This window comes from Propithecus coquereli, unplaced genomic scaffold, assembly GCF_000956105.1.
Source record: "Propithecus coquereli isolate 6110/MARCELLA unplaced genomic scaffold, Pcoq_1.0 Scaffold311, whole genome shotgun sequence".
Classification (NCBI taxonomy): Eukaryota; Metazoa; Chordata; class Mammalia; order Primates; family Indriidae; genus Propithecus; species Propithecus coquereli.
This window is the reverse complement of record NW_012148742.1, coordinates 129,362-144,072: the sequence shown is the minus strand read 5'-3', so window position 1 is coordinate 144,072 and position 14,711 is coordinate 129,362.

The following is a 14,711-nucleotide window of genomic DNA, read 5'->3' as shown; positions in this document are numbered from 1 at the left end:
ACATTTGGTTTGGTCAGGGACTGGGTCGAGCTGTTCTCTTGCTCATGTTGTTTCCATAGCTATTTCTTGGAATAATCTGAATCAATTTCCTGACTAATCTTTCTCTTTAGCCATAATTATCACTTCATAAATGGTCATTGAAGAGAGGACAAAAAACGAAATAGAACAAAAGGAAGAAAAGAAGAAATTACATGTTTTTATTTCTATAATTTATAAAAAAAACTACAAAATAATTTTTTAAGATCTAAATCATTTCATCTGAAATATGTTTTCAAATTAAGGAAATGCAACAGATTTATTTGAAATTTAATATGAACTGGAAGTGCTGGATAAAAGGCTGTCCACATTTTTTAAACTTTTAATATTTTATTGTCATTTATTATTCAAGAAAGTCTTGTGACAAGCAGAAGTGTTTAAACGTACTTGTTTTTCAAACAGATAATTTGCTATTTTTTGGCAAAAAAAATCTCATTTCAAGATGTTTTCATATTTTTGAGATTGAACAGATGTTCATTTGCTTAATACCCATTTTAATTCAGTTTCTGAATTTTATACTTAATCTCTTAAAAATTCTTTATTAGTAAGTTTATTTTGAGCTTTAATTTTTTTCTTTTGTTGTTTTAAAACAATCCTTCTAATAATGGAAAGCACAGATAATCCTAAGTGGAAAAAAGCACTCATCTGAAATTTCAATTCCTAGGAATAACCATTGTTAACATTCGACCCAAAATAATTCAGAAGTGTGTATGTGTGTGTATAAAATATAATATGGATGTATAGATAGTTCTGGTATACATAAGCATAAACATTAGGGTCCCTCACCTATGGCTTGTGATGGCAAGCTGGTCACTGCGGTGGCTACTGGTCACTTCACCGAAGGAGCCCAGGACATTCTGAAAGTGCAATGACCTGTAACAAACCCCTCTTTTTCAAAATTTCACAGTAGGGAGGCCTTGAAAGTTGGTCCAGCGTGATCACAAACGATTACATGTGGAGGAAAGGACAAGAAAACAGCTGAAATAAAATTACCTTGAGAGGTGATTTTAGGCTGATAATCAGGCTCAACAGAAGAGCCTAATGGTTTTTTAGGGGTTAGGAGCGTGAGGAGTGGTTGATGTCTGCATAATATCTACCTAATGTAGGCAGCTCTTCTAGATCTAGTAACAATGGTCCAGTGGGTCATGCATTTGAAAAAAAGAAAAGCAAAAAAGGTAAACTAAATGAATTGGCCTTTTATGCTTAGGACACCAATGTGAACTACACAGCAATAATATAAGCATGTGATTTTGGCCTCTGTAGACAACTGTAATGTGTTTAGTTGAGCAGAACCAGTCCTCTATAGTGATACTTTATACCAGGAGAAGCAGTGCGTTTTCTTCACGTGGGATTATGGGTCTTTCTTCATTTTATGTTTGGAAGTAGTCCTGAAAACTTTTGATTAAATTCCAAGGAATTTCAGACTTTGTTTTTTCCTGTATTTCTTTTCCGTCCAGTTATTCAGTAGCAGGAGGATAGACAATAAAGAGAAATAGTCTGGAGTTTAAGATAGGAGTTATAAAATAGAAGAAAAGTAATAGCGTTTCTATTTGAGTTGGTAAAACAGATTATTTGCTCTATACATGTTTTATCACTTTGACTTCTCTCTTTTTAAATTGGAATATTCTTTTTTTTAACCTTTTACTTACATTTTTATAAACTTTTTTTCTACATTGAAGATATTAAATCTTTACATGTTTATAGTAAAATAATGTTTTCTAATTTGGTGCTCTTTTAAAATGCCATTTTGTTATTGTTTGTGTTTTTGGACATAAAGAAGATTTAAAAATATGTAAATTTTTCAATCGTCTCTTATATGGTTCCTGGCTTTGGCATAAAGCTTAGTTATTTCTGTCTTTTTACCATCATATTATATAAACAATCATTTCCTCACAGTAATTTGAAATGTCTGTGTTTACATTTATGCTATCAATCCATCTGCAATAAATTTTAGGGCATATGGGGAAAAATAAGATTAGTTCTTACTGTGCATAATGTTTTACCATTAACCACTCTATTGGAGATACTATTAATAAAAATTTCTTTAGAAAGCTATTGTGAAGAATAAACTTGAAATACATCTAAAGAAATTAACAATTAGCTCAATAGTTGTACCACAATTAATATTACTGAGTCTACATTTACTTTATTAATTGAAAAGTAGATTATGGTTCTTATCCAAATTCAGATCATTTTATCTACTCATGTATCTTTCCAAACCTAAAAATGAGAAGATATTCGGTAAAATGTTAACAGTAGATATTTCTCAGGGAGGAATTTTTCAGTGCCTTTCATATTTTTCTGTATTTCCAAAACTTTCTTCAAAGAATATATAGTATTTTTAATCAGAAAAAAGTACTTTTCTAAATTTTCTCCCCTCTGAACATTGTACTACATATAATAAGAATAAAGAATATCACTCTAAAAAATGCTGAAAGTAATAGGAAGGACAAGACTAGAACAAAACATTTTGCAAATTATTGAAGGACAGATGCAGACAAATAATTCTGGTTGTCAAAGTGGGACAGAGTGAGCTCAGGTACACAGAATGAGGGGTGGTATGGGAGATATTATTCAAGGCAGACATGCCTGAAAAATCAAAGAGCTAGATTAGGAGAAGAAACTGCAAATACAGTTGATTCTCATTATTTGCAGATTCTGTACTTGCTAATTTTTCTACTTGCTAAAAGTTGTTACCCCAAAATCAATAATTATTGTGAACGGTCATTTGTAGATATGCGCAGAGTGGCAAAAAATTTCAATCACCTGATAAGCACATCTCTGGCCGAAGTTGAACAAGGTGGTACTCTGCCCTTTTATTTTAGCTTTCTATTATATATTTATATATTATATATTTCTATTATAAATGTGCTCTTTTCAGGGCCTATTTGGTGCCACACTTTTCACACTTTGTTGTGTGCATTTCTTGGTGATTTTGCTGTATAATATGGCCCCAAAGTATAGTGCTGAAGTGCTTTCTAGCATTCCTATGTACAAAAGGCTGTGATGTGCCTTACAGAAAAAAATACATGGTTAGACAAGCTTTGTTCAGGTATGAGTTACAGTGCTGCTGGCTGGGAACTCAATGTTGATAATGATTCAACAATATTTATTACATAAATAAATATTAAAGACACCTTAAAGACATAAGGTGTCTTTAAACAGAAAAACACATAAAATAAGGTCAGGTATTGATGGATTAATAAAAATCTAGGGACCAAAGCCTTCTAGGACCCTAATTTTGTATTTCTCCTAGGAGCACTAGTACAGTGCAGATTTATAAATTTTTGTCTACATTGAAGATATTAAATTTTTACATGTTTATAGTAAAATCATGTTTTCTAATTTGGTGCTCTTTTTAAGTCATAAATTCAGTGTTTGCAACAACTTTATAAGACACAATTACTTTGAAAAACAAGAGACAACTAATCGGTTGGAATATTACCTGCCTAATACAGTGGTCCTTCACAATGGCTACACAGTGGAATCTACTGGAGGGTGAGCATTCAAAAAATGCAGATGCCAGGGACCACCCCAGGCCAAGAAAATCTCAATCTGGAGGTTGATGCCTCTGCTTTGCTATGTGTTTTAAATCTCTTCAAGTAATTCCAAAAATTTTTCTTTTCTACCAAAATTATAACTCAAAAAAGTAGAAGCTGTTGATTGGAAGGCTCTTTTCAGAAGAGGACACCAGCTGGGATGTTGCTCTTCCCTCTTTCCTCCCAGCTCCCTGGAATGCAGCAATGGTGGCTTGAGCTTTACTTAGCCATCTTGGTTCATGAAGCAATCTTGAAAATGACAAGCACTAAATAGTTTAGTTTGTCTTACCAGCTCGTACCTTTGCTCCAACAATCTTTGATGCCACATGAATCTAAAATCCTTTTTAACAGTGTTTCCTAAGACTCATTTTCTTATAAGCCTCTTCATCCTCTACAATCAGTCCCTGGCATTCAATCTCACTTTATATATTTTTCTTCTGTTATCTCACTTCTGAAAAAAAACACAATTTTGTGACTCAGCTTTCCATATTTTCTACATTTGCACAGGTGCAGCTGAACAGAGCTGGGGGAAACCAGGTCTCTTACTTTACATGCCCAGCTATTACCTTCAAGGAGGCCATTAGAGCTGTGCAGCAATGGTACATTTCCCCGCTCCATCTCCTTTATTCCCTCACTCTCCCACATGACTATTTTATACCTTCTTTTCTGTCCTCCAACCTCCAAGACCTCATCCCCTTTTTTCTCCACTGTTGACTTGGCTTCCTATTTCACTGAGAAAACAGAAGTAGTCAAAATAGATAAGTAGAATAATGTATTCAAAGTGTTGTTAACCTAAAATTGTATATATAGAAAACTTACCTTGCAAGAATAAATGCCATAAAAGACAAATTTTAATCAAAAAATTTGAGAAAATATTAAAGATATACTTAAGGCAGAAAAAAATGGGCACAGTAGCAAGATTTGAACAGTATGATGGAATAGAAAGAAAAAAGTAAACATATGAATAAACAGAAACAAATATTTGGATATATAAAAGTAATAATCACTTTTGATTTTCCTATAATAAGCTCTGAAGTAACAGAAATAGGATATATGCTTTTAAACTATAATAGTAAAAGGGCAGGAGGTATTAATCATCTCAAAATAATTCAAGAAAGGAGAAAATCAAAAGGGAATATAGTTAATAGAGGTATAAACAGAGTACCTGCTAATTATTAAAAATAGATCCAAGCATATGAATAATTACAATGAATATAAATAGATTAAACACTTCAGATAAAAGACGATGATTGTTAGGATATGAATAAAAATCTACCTACATTCTATTTACAAGATGTATACTAAAAACACCAGGCCACAAAATGTTTGAAAATATCTGAATTAAAAATTACATGCTAATACTTAAAGGAAAGTTGTAATATACTGAAGAGAAAAAGTGACAAGAGATAACTAGAGAAACCCTATAAATGTAAGAATTAATAAGTCATGGTTACATAAACAACTACACTGGAATTCAAAAAATACTTAGAAGGGATAATGGATAAGCTACATATTAAAATACAAGCAATATGGTTTTAAAGATAAATTAACAGCCTCAATTTAGCAAAATAAAAAGAATAAAAATTTTAAAATGAGAATGAAAAAAATAGTTCCTGACATTGAAGAGCCGGCCTATCAACATCAGCCAGGCCTAGTGTCCTCCTGTGGAACATAAATAGTTTCACAGAACATAGCTACTCTGTCTCCATGATGGGCCAAGACAAAAACAAGATCACTCTTTAATATGTCTGAATACAGAAAAAGCATAAACATTTTCTAAGCCACAAAATACTGCACATCCCTGTCTCCCAAATAAGATGAGTGACAGCTACTTTTTCTTCTTCCTCTTTTTTTTTTTTTTTTTTTTACCAATTACAGCATTAGCCTCTCTCTACTCTTTCCTCCTTCAGGATAAGATGTATTCAGATACCCAAATATAAAACTATCCCCACTTTCAGACAGCAGCTAATCCAGAGCAAAGTCACACTTCTTCAATCCCTCTCAGTGCAATAAGCAATAAATCCAGCTTGCTCCTGGTGCTTTGTGGCTGGAGGACATTGACAAAAAATAATGGGCCATATACCTTATTAAAGAAGATACAAAACATAAGATCGAAAGCAAATTAGAAAAAATAAAATAGAATGAAGGAAACATGTAAGATCTGGAGTCAAAGTTAATAGTGAATGTACATAAAATAGAAATTAGGAATTAAAAAAAGCTAAAAGTTAATCTCTGAAAAGTCTATATAAAAGGCAAACTCCAGTCAGGGAATACAAGGAAATAAGGTACACATACTCAATATTAGAGATGGAAAAAATATGTGGAGGATGAATAGAGAGGCAACAGAATGAATTTTGAGCAAATTTGGGTCAACAAATGTGAAAACTAAAAGAAATGGACAAATTCTTAAAAATACAACTTGCCAAAACAGACTACAAAATAAATATGTGCGATGAATAAAATAAGCCTATAAGCATCAAACGAAATTTTATACATAGTTAAAATTCTTCCCACAAAGAAAACACAATTGTCCGATGGTTTTACAGATGAGATCCAATGAACATTCGAGTACTAGATCATTTCAATAGTATGCAAACTCTTTTAAAGAACATACAAATAGAACATTCCCAACTTATGTGACAAATATAATGTTGACTTCAAAATTAGACAAGTACAGTATGAGAAAAGAGTATACACAAATCACAATTATAAATGTTGCTGTAAACATCTCAAATTAATTATTAACAAATATAATGCAGCAACATACACAAATATAATGAATCACTCCAAGCCTGGTTTTATCACAGCAAACCAAATTGAATTTAATCTCAAAAAAGATTTTCACATAATAACATTAACAGATAAAGGCAAAAAGAATCATATCGCTAACTCAATAAGATAAGACATTCAATAAATCTCATCATGCATTCATGATAAAATGTCACTTATCAAACTAGGAATAAAAGGGAATACCACATCCTGATAAGATGTACCTAAGAAATACTGACAACATCCACTTTGTAAGTGGGGAAATGTAAGGAACACTCTATTAACAATAGGAATAGCAAAAGAACATCCAACATAGGTATTACCAAATCCATTAAGTATTCACAGGAGGTCTTAACAAATTAAGTAAGAATATTAAAAAGTTATAAAATTAGAAAGAAGAAAATATAATTCTCACTAATTACATATTACAAACCATATACACAAATATTTCAAAAGAATCTAAAGGTAAATTATTGAATTAGTAACGGGATTCAATAAGGTCCCTGATAAAATATAAATAGACAAAAATCAATTGCATTTTCTATATACTAGCAACAGTTAGAACATATAATTAAAAATACATATCATCCACCATAATGACAATCTATAGAGTGCTCTTATTTAAATCTACCAATGGATTAACAAGTATTTTAAATTAAAGAAGAGGCATATCATGCTTATGAATAGGGACTAATTAATGCAAAGAGGTCAACTCTCCCAAAACTGATGCAATGTATTTGCCATTAAAATATATTGTTATTTCGATCATTTGTTTTGTGGAATTGTGCAAATAATTCTAAAATGCATATAGAAAAACAAAAGCTTAAGAAGACCCAAGACAGCAATGAGAAAGTAGAAAATAAAGATCTACCTTGCCAGGTTTCAAGGCTAATAACGAGACTACAGTAATTAAGACAGTATGGTATTGTCATTGGCATAATTACACTTCAGAGTGGAATAGAATAGAGAACCCAGAAGTAGACTCATCCAAGATACAGAGACTTGATGCTTGGTAGAGATGACACTGAAGTTCAGTGGGAAAGAAGATTACTCAACCTTTTCAGTTTAGGACAATAGGTTATTTATACAGACAAAAAAATAAAAACCTCAGACTAGACACAACAATTAATGTAAAGCAGATTAAATATTTAAATATGAAACACAAAAACTGCAGCAGATGGATTCTAAAATGACCCCCAGTGATCCCCCTCTCCTGGTATTCATGCTCTCGTGTAATCCCTTCCTCTTGGGCATGGGTGGGACTCGCGACTTCTTCTAATTAATAGGATACTGCAAAGATGATGGGGTGTCACTCTCATGATTATAGTACATTGTTAGCAGAGTTTATCTCCTCCTGGCTGTAATGAGGTAAGCTGCTGTAATAGACAGGCCAACATGGTAAGCTACTGAAGGTGGCCTCCAGGCATCAGCCATAAAAGAACTGAGGCTTTTGGTGTTTTTGGTCCAACAATCCACAGGAACTGAATCCTGCCAACAATCACGTGAACTTGGAAACTTATTCTCCCCCAGTTGAGTCTCAAATGAGTTTGCTGCCCTTGCCAGGAACTTAATTAGAACCTTGTGAAAAGATCCTAAAGCAGAAGACCCAGCTAAGCCATGACTTATTCATGATCCACAGAAATTGTGAGATAATAAATGTATGTTGTTTCAAGCCACTGTTTGTGGCAATATTGTTAGGTAGCAAATAGATAACTAATTTAAAAAATAAAATGCTTAGAAGAAAATATAGGAGAATATTTTTACAGACAACACCTTGGGAAATATTTTTAATCAAATGCAAAAACATTATAAATAATGAAGGAAAGTACTGACATATTTGATTACCTTCAAATTAAGAACATCTGGGTATCTACAGATATCACAAATGTTATACTACAAAGTTTAAAAAAAAATAATGCCAAAAAGCCATCCACAATATATATAACCAAAACAGGATTAGTATTCATAATGTATGGTAAACTTTAATGAACCAATAAAAAAAAAGAACTCAAAGAAAAAGGAGTAAAAGACTGACCCCAATTTCCTTTTACAAAACAAATGCAAACGGCAAAAATGAAGACTACCGTGTGTGTGTGGGCGGGAGTGCTGTGAACATGTTTATGTGCACTTGCACTTATATATTCTAAGTTGGTACTGGTCCATGGCCGGTTAGGAACCAGGCCGCACAGCAGGAGGTGAGCGGTGGGCAAGTGAGCAAACTTCATCTGTATTTACAGCCACTCTCCATAACTGGCATCACCGTCCGAGCTCCGCCTCCTGTCAGATCAGCAGCGGCATTAGATTCTTATTGGAGCGCAAACGCTACCGTAAACCGCGCATGTGAAGGATCAAGGTTAGGATCAATGTTGCACACGCCTTATGAGAATTTAATGCCTGATGATCTGAGGTGGAGCTGAGGCGGTGATGCTAGCACCAGGGAGCAGCTGCAAACACAGATCATCATTAGCAAAGAGGTTTGACTGCACAGAGACCATAGTAAATCAATTGCTTGCAGACTCGTATCAAAACCCTATCAATGAGTGGCAAGTGACTGTAATAATAATAGAAATAAAGTGCACAATAAATGTAATGCACTTGAATCATCCCAAAACCATCCCCTCCAGTCTATGGAAAAAATTGTCTTCCATGAAACCACTCCCTGGTGCCAAAAAGGTTGGGGACCACTGCTCTAATAATCAGAAGAATATAAATGAAAACCAAAATGTGACATGCTTTTACCCCAGTAGACAGGAAAACGTTGAAAAGTCTGAAAATGTCAAATAAAAGAAAAAAATCTAGAACAACAGAAACTCTTCTACATTTTCTAAAGTGCCAATTTATAAGGATAATCTAGAAGATACTTTGGCATTGTCTAGAATAGTTGAGAATGTACATAGTAATCCAGAACCTTTCAGCCACAGATATATATGCTAGAAAGGAAGATGGAGTGGGTTGCATGTGGGTGGAAAGGTTCTGGATAAAAACAAAAAAAATTTTGCACATGTATACTCTTTGAACATTATAGAAAATATTTAATAATTTTATAAAAATATTAATAATTTTAATAGACCATTGCTTGAATTCACAAAAATTAGAAATATCCCCCAAATCCATCAACAAGCAAAAGATAAATAAGGTATGACACATCCATGTAATGGCATATTCAGTGAAACACTACCATAGTGAAAACATGTGATCTCCACCTACAAATATGACATGCATTAGATAAACAAAATTTTGAGCAAAGAAAAACAAGTTAAAAAAGAATACATGCAGTGTTACTATTTGATTAAACCTTAAAAACATGCAAAATTATATAATATGTTGATTAAGACAGATATATATATATATATATATATATATATATATTGGAGCTATAAAGGAAATCAAGGAAATGGTAAACACAAAATCTAGGACAGAAGTTATCTCTGGGAAGGTTGGTGGAAGCAGAGGATGTGAAAATGAAAGGTCAGATGGGGGGCTTAACTACTAATATTAATTGTGCATTTCTTAGGGTTGTTGGTGGGTACCCTCATGTTTATTTTTTTACTATCTTTTATATTATATATGTTTTATACCATATTGCAGAATGTGTGAGTGTATGAATTCTAAATCTAAATACCAACTCTGGCTACAGCAAATTATCAATACCATAGGGGTGAGCTTCCAACCTCCCTGCTAGGGTCAGTGCATCTTTTCATTGTCAACATATTAGTGCAACCTATTCTGCATATCCAAATACCTACAGTTCAGTAGGTAGGGACAGCAGAACTGGCATATGCAAGTACCAACACAATAGTGGTTTCTAACTGCCTACACCCAGCAACGTGGACAGCAATATCCTAGAAAAATCAATCACAGGAAGGAAGTTCCTCTCTATTGACGGTATGTGCTCTACTGTCATAGCACTATAGCACTTGGTCCCACTGCAGGTGTATAAACACTCTTGTTCTCCTCACTGAAAGGTTGAGTTTCTGGCTAGAGGCTCTGGAATTTGCTCCTGGGTCCCAATCAACAGCATTGGAAGAAAGCAAGCATCCAAACTTACAAAGCACCGATCAGAAAATAAGGTTCTGTGGAATTTTACCCTAATCAAAAGAATATGTGTGAATGATATGTGAATTAACAGAAAAGTTTATTATAGATGGATTAATTTTATGTTGATATAATCCTGTTATATGTGGCCTTAAGGTGAATAATAATGATATGTACATGGCATTTATATGTAATATGAATACACTTCCTCCAATTGGTTTCCTTTTATTCCATCATCATAGCTAGTAGAGTAAATGTAATGTTCACACATAGTCTTAGACACACCCAGCTTTATGCATACTTAATGAATAAGTGGAAAACTTTAAGGTAGAAAAATACAATAATATACAATTGAGAAGATAACAAGTATCTATCTCCTAAATGAAGGTATGAACATGAAGTTATGCTTAATGTTATGCAAATGGCACTTGTGACACAAAATAAAATTGATAATATCGAAGATGAATTCAGATAGTTCCATATTTCCATAAATCTCAGAAGTAAATATAATATGCTCTGAAAGTCAAAACATGGCACTCGAAATGAAGATGTTAAAATAAGTGAAAGTTTGAATAAAACTGTTTATTGAAATATAAACATGAAAAAGCAATATTTTTAAATTAATATATTGTGTAACTGATTTTACAAGTTTATGCAACTCAATTAATATATTAAATACTAAAATAGATGTCTGATTATTTGGTCTACGTATCCTAACTGTATATGCTTAAATTATCTGAAAACATTTTTCATATTTTCTTACTGGGAAAATGATGCATCACATTAGAGTTTGACTTCTCTTTGGGCACATATGGTAATAGAATCAAAGTAAACATACCTCTGCCCCTCCGCCCCCCACATCAGTAAGAGTAGAGAATTGGAGGTAGTCACAAAAAGGAAATAAGTACCTTTCTAATAATTTTCACACTTAATCCTTTTTTAATCCTTGCATCAACGTTGAGGGAGTTTACAGACAGAAAAATGGAGATTTAAAATTAAGAAACTTGCCTAAGATCTCAGTGCCAGTCAACCAAGTCTACTACAGAACAGGTACCACTTTTGGTGCCTTTCCTTGTATGGTAATCACTACCTCCAATCCTTCTCCTCTCCCCTTCTAGATGGCTACCTAATAGTTTTGAAGTCTCTAGATAGACTGCCATTTCCTCACAGGGCAGGTTCATAGCCAATTGATTTTTACCTTCTTCCTTCATGCTAGTCAACACCTTGACGATAGATACCCCAAAGGTTGGTAAATGAGAGAGCTGATGAATTAATTACAATCCATTCAAAATTCTTCCAAAAAATTTTGGTGTTGTAAAAACTATGCCTAAATATTGATCAAACCACTTATCAGCTGATTTACTTTGGACAAAGCACTCGACATGGGTTTCAAACTTTTATGTAAAATAATTACAATAGAGTTGTTCTGAGGATTGTAATGAGATATATGAAAACCTTATGATTCAAGGTGTAGTGTAAGTGATTAATTCATGAGAGATCCTTATCCTACTAAAAAAAAAAGTGTCTTCACTGTGCCAACTCTGTGCATCAGCGGTCCCCAATGTTTTTGGCACCAAGGACCAGTTTCACGGAAGACGATCTTTCCACACGGTGCAGGGTGGGAAGGGAGGGCGGAGCTTTGCAGCCAAGTTCCTAACAGGCCACTGACCAGTTCTCGGCCAGGGGTTGGGGACCACAGCTGTGCATCATCTATTTAGAATGCCTGAAGAAACTTGCAAGAAGTTTCTTCCTTTTCATCATATCATGACTGAATGAAGAACTTACCAGTGGCAGGAGAGGCATATGTAGAACACAGGTTCTTAGTACAAGCATATCCTTGTCATTTAGAAAGTTGTAGAGTCAGGACTTGGAATTAAGTTTACAGGAACAGAGGCAAAAATTGCCTACCATGGGAGGTGAGTGATGACCAAATTTAGCAGCTGAAATTGTGGGACTGAGTATCAGTATTCAACTCGTCCTTCATTTTCCAACTTCTACTTCCTCAGCTCCATACAAAATCCTAACACCATTATCCAAAGAACTAAAGTGGGGTATGGCAAAATCATCTTAATCATAGCCAAGTTACTTTTAGCTTTTTATGTTTGTATTAACAGAGGAATCTTATTATACATATGTGTTATGTGTATAAACTAGTTTATGATCTTCAGTCTATGTTTTCTTTGATACATAACCTGATTAAGATGTGAAAATAAAACAAAACAAAAAAACCTCATGGCTTGGAAAACTTAGCTGAACCTACTTTTAGAAAGAATCAATTAAACATGCATGTGTTACTTGGAGTAATACAACATAAGCCCATGTAAATTTTAGCTCAAGTATCTCAAGTTTTTTAAAAGAATGTTAGAATTTATTGTTTAAAGTGTCTATCATCCTCTGTGCAAAAATCCGAAGTCATCTGGGTCTTAAAAATTATCTGGGTAATTGTTTTGCCAAAATGAAATGAAATAATTATTAGTCAGATATATTAGAGAGTTTGGTCAACATTTAAATAAGCAGTAAATAGCCTACATATTAAATGTCTTGGTGTATCTTAGAATGTTAGGTACTGGAATATAACATCTCTGAAAGTGGTGTTTTAACATATTGCCTTCTGTGTCCATTTTTTCCTAATTGATGAAAACTTTTCTATTTATGATCAGTTAATCAAAACAAACATAGCAATTTAAAAATCATCATTGATGTTTACCCATTTATAGGTAATGAAATGCAATATACTTTGTTTATCAATAATATCTAGGATCTTTGGTGATGCACAAAAATCTGTGCTGATCAATGATGCCAATCAAAAATAAGTGGTGGAGAGGAAGGGAAACATTTTCATAAAAAGGAAACTTTTAAGACATGCCAGAGTGTGTGTGTGTGTGTGTGTGTGTGTGTGTGTGTGTGTGTGTCTGCATGTATATGTGTATGTGTATGTGTGAGGGGAATTTTTTTGAATACATTTGCAGAAGGCAATGTGACAGGTCCTCTGCCATTCCTTGGAATTTGATATAAAAAAGAATTGTCCCATTCTTGCCAGGAATTTATTAATTCTACTCTAAAAAAATAATCAAATGTCTAATATTTTAGTGTCTAGGCCTAGTATGTACATATTATTGTGTCATCTGCTTATTAAAATTTGAATTTTATTTAATTTTACAAATTAAATTTAAGCATATTCATAGGTTTGGCTTTCTTCTCCTGAGCAGATTCTCCTGCTATCTTCTCTGGATTTTCATTATAGTAAATTCACATCTGGATATGGCCTTTCTATTTGATCCTGAGTAAATCTGCATTGTTTGAAATCTTTGAAAATCAGATTATCATTATTTATTGATTTTACTTTTTGTCAGCAAGATTAACACATCCTTTCAAAATTTTAATCCTTGGCTGAGCACTGTGGTTCACACCAGTAATCCTAGCACTTTGGAAGGCTGGGGCAGGAAGATTGCTTGAGGCCAGGAGTTTGAGACCAGCCTGAGCATGAGCGAGTTCCTGTCTCTACAAAAAACAGAAAAATTAGCTGGGCATGGTGGTGCACGCCTGTAATCCCAGCTGCTCAGGAGGCTGAGACAGGATTGCTAGAACCCAGGAATTTGAGGTTGCAGTGAGCTATGATGATGCAGTCACTGCACTCTAGGCTGGGTGACAGAGTGAGACCCTGTCTCAAAAAACAAAAACAAAAAAATTAATCCTATTATATAAGTAAAATATTTTATCCCAATTAGGACTAAGTTTGAGGAAGTTTATAAAGAAAGGGATTGATTTTGTAGATAGAACATTTTATAAATGCTTCCTTCAGAAGTATTAGATAGTGATAATCCATCCTTTAATTATTTTCAAGATGAGAAGAACAAAAATAAGGGTAGAGGCTATTTGGATTTCTCCAAGATCACCACGGGAGGGCAGGAGAATCAGTCCCCTTATGTATTCACATTATCAGGCAGGGGGTCTCAGGCAAGATCACATGCATGTATATCCAATGGATATATCATCCCCTCACCCATATCTAACATTCTTCACAGGGAAATCTATAAATAGAAGTGTTCTCTAGAAAACTTACTATTTTAGAATTAACCACATAGTAGGGGTCATGTCTGAAATTTTCCCTTGAAGTGGGAGTGGGTGAGTACAGACATAGGTAAATTCAATTTCGCATTGGTATGTGGGCATGAAAGTTAGGATACACTGTGAAGATAATTTTTGGAAGCCTCTACCTTTCTTTTGCTATCAATAACATGTTCTCATAATCATTCTCAGAATTACTATCACTTCTTTTTCCACAACTCTTCCTAGCCTATTCCTCTACATATTCCACCTGGCTCTCTTCTA